Consider the following 3,262-nt stretch of genomic DNA (forward strand, 5'->3'; position numbering starts at 1 on the left):
AGGCATGTGCCCGGTTGATTTTTTTTTTGTTTTATTGTAGAGATGAGGTCTTGTCAAGTTGCCCAGGCGGGTCTCGAACCCGTGGGCTCAGGCAATCCACTCACCATAGCCTCCCAAAGCGCGGGATTACAGGCTGAGCCATTGAGCCCGGCCAAAGTAATTTCCAAACTTGAAAATATCTGTGCTTCAGCCTGGGCGACAGAATGAAACTCCTACTCAAAAAAAAAGAAAAAAAAAAGAAAATATCTGCATGTCTGCTCTGCTCCTCCCCCCATCACACGCCAATGTTCTAGAAGAAGCTATGGACTGGGGGGACTCTAGTGTAAGTAGTTTTCTATGTCTCCACTCCCACCTCTGACTCACTGGCAGTAAGGAAGGCCCAAGTCTCCTTTGCTGGTACAGGCTGCTCCCATTCTAGCAGAAAGAGTTCGGGGTCAGGAAATGAAAGGTGTGGTACTCCCACCTCAAGGTCCCCAGCCAGCCCCTCTGGTCCAGCAGGCTGGAACTTGCATCTTTGGCCCTTCCCTCGCCTGGGAACCCACTCCCCCAGCTCTGACCTTAAAGAAGTCGCAGCCTCCCACAGGTTGGATGGGCTGTTCAGGCCCCTTTCCTGGATTAGCCCTCCCGCCCAGGTGAGACACAAACCTTGCTCAAGATGCCCTGGGAGGAGCTGAGACCTCTTCATCTGCCTCCTCCCAGAGCGCCCAGGAGCCTGGCTCTCAGCCTGGACTCAGGCCTGACTTTCCTTCCCAAAGCGCAAGAGGAAACCCGGAGGGCTCTGGGTAAGCCTTGTGACTCAGAGGGTTGGGGCCACCTTCCGGAAGCTGTCTCTTCTCTGGGAAGCCATGCTGTGTTCTGCCTTCTGCTCTAGGGGGCGCCAATTACATTGGCTACAGTAAGAATGATGAGAGTTGTACAATGAGGTGGGAGGCTTCTGCCCTCCACCCTCAGGCCAACCTGGCGCTTCTGCACAGGCATCCTCAGACCTTGAGCCCTCCCTACTCCAGGCAAACTGAAGAGAGTGAACCGGAATAAGTGGCCCTTGCAAGGCATTGGTCCTTCCCCCTCCTCCAGGAAGGGTCCTCTCATATCTACTAAGAAGCATGAAGACCAACACATATCTTCTCAGCTTCAACCCTAGCCATTCCAATGTGTGCGTACATGTATGAACATGTGTGTGCACACTACTTACGGATATGAGTTTTTCATTATTTTTAAATTTTTGTTTTAGTTACCTATTTATTTATTGAGTCAGAGTCTCACTGTCACCTAGGCTGGAGTGCAGTGGCACGCTCATGGCCACCGCAGCCTCGATCTGCCGGGCTCAGATGATTCTTCCAAGTAGCTGAAACCACAGGCGTGTGCTGCCACGCCTGGCTAATTTTTTTATTTATTGTAGAGACGGGTTCTTGCCAAATTGTCCAGGCTGGTCTTGAATCCCCTGGACTCAGGCAATCCTCTCGCCTCTGCCTCCCAAAGTGCTGCGATTATAGGCATGAGCCACCGCGCCCGGCATGTGTGAGTTTTGTGGGGGTACATTGGGTCACAGTCCTGAAGGCTGGGTCCTGATTGAGGGTGTAGGGGGTCAAGGGCATTGAGACCCAGTTCTTGGCCTACTAGCCAAATCATGTGCCTTGGCTGAGGCAGCATTGACTTGGAGGGGGTCACAAAGATCCTGTATGGTGAGCTGCAGCTCCGACGGGTACATACATGCATGAACACATGGATGAGTACACGTAGTTAGCTGTACACATACATGCTGCTTAATGTGAGCAAGATATGGAGATCATGGTTGTGTGTGTGATTTGCTCCCTCTTGGTGCAGCCCATGTGAACTTGTATGTGAACTAAGTGCAAACAGACGTGTGCAGGGCTTGTGCCTGCTGGTGGCAGGGCTACCCCTGTTCTGGTTCCCGGGCCAGATGGGGACAGGGTGAGGATGGGGCGCTTTGGGATGGAGTTCCCCATTTTCTTCCAGTGTTAAGGAGTCCCTTGCCAATTCCTGCCCTGTGCTGCCTATGTGGCCCCACTAGAGGCAAAAAAGGGGCTGAGAAGCACATTACAGGGTGGGGGAAGAGGAAGCAGCAGGGCAGGGGCTGAGCCCCACACCCACAGCCTGTGTTCTGGGCTCTGGCACCAGAAGTCTACCATTCTGCCTTGAGTCACAGACTGGCAATAGGACCAGCAGGCAGGTACTCAGTGATGGCTCCCTGATTCACCATGGGGCCTCCCAGTCGGTGAGGCCCAAGGGGTGAGGTGCATCTCTCTTGGCCAAGCATGTGGGTTCTATATTGGTGTGAGCCTATGGCCAGGTTCTCATGTGAATGGGAGCTCAGAAACTTGGGAGCAGGGTTCATAGTTCACAAGCCAGTGTGTGACTGCAGGCCTTAGCGTGTGTGTGTGTGTATGTGTGTGTGTGTGTGTGTGTGTGTGTGCCTCTATGTGTGAATCTGTCCTCTGTGTATTGTTACCTCTTTGGGCATGAACCACCACTGGAATCGGGAGCTCTTCTTTCTTTTTAAAAACTAATTAACTTATTTTTCTATATTTTAATAGCTTTAGGGAGTACAAATAGTTTTTGGCTACATGGATGTATTGTATAGTGGTGAAGAAGTCTGGGCTTTAAGTGTACCCACCACCCTCTGCCTGGGAGCCCTTATTTCTTCTTTTTGAGTTGGTGTCTCACTGTCACCCAGGCTGGAGAGCAGAGGTATGCTCATGACTACCGCAGACTCAACCTGCTGGGCTCAAGTGATTCTTCCATCTCAGCCTTCCAAGTAACTGGAACTACAGGCGTGTGCCACCATGCCTGGCCCCAATTTTTTTTTTTTTATTGTAGAGATGAGGTCTCGCCAAGTTGCCTTGACTGGTCTCGATTCCTGGGCTCAGGCAATCCTCTCGCCTCTGCCTTTCAAAGTGCTGGGATTACAGGTGTAAGCCACCACGCTTGGCTAGGGAGCCCTATTTATTTTATTTTCTTTTCTTTTTGAATTGGAGTCTCACTCTGTCACCAAGGCTGGAGTGCAGTGGCACGCTCACTGCCATCGCAGCCTCGACCTGCTGGGCTCAAGTGATCCCTCCGCCTCAACGTTCCAAGTTGCTAGAATTACAGGCACACACCACCACACCCGGCTAATTAAAAAAAAACAACTTTATTGTGGAGATAAGTTCTTGCCAAGTTGCCCAGGCTGGTTTCAAACCCATGGGCTCAGGCTATCCTCTCATCTCAGTCTCCCAAAGTGCTGGGAGTATAGGCATGAGCC

The sequence above is a fragment of the Carlito syrichta genome, unplaced genomic scaffold (assembly GCF_000164805.1).
Source record: "Carlito syrichta isolate Samal-C Ts95f unplaced genomic scaffold, Tarsius_syrichta-2.0.1 Scaffold316469, whole genome shotgun sequence".
Classification (NCBI taxonomy): Eukaryota; Metazoa; Chordata; class Mammalia; order Primates; family Tarsiidae; genus Carlito; species Carlito syrichta.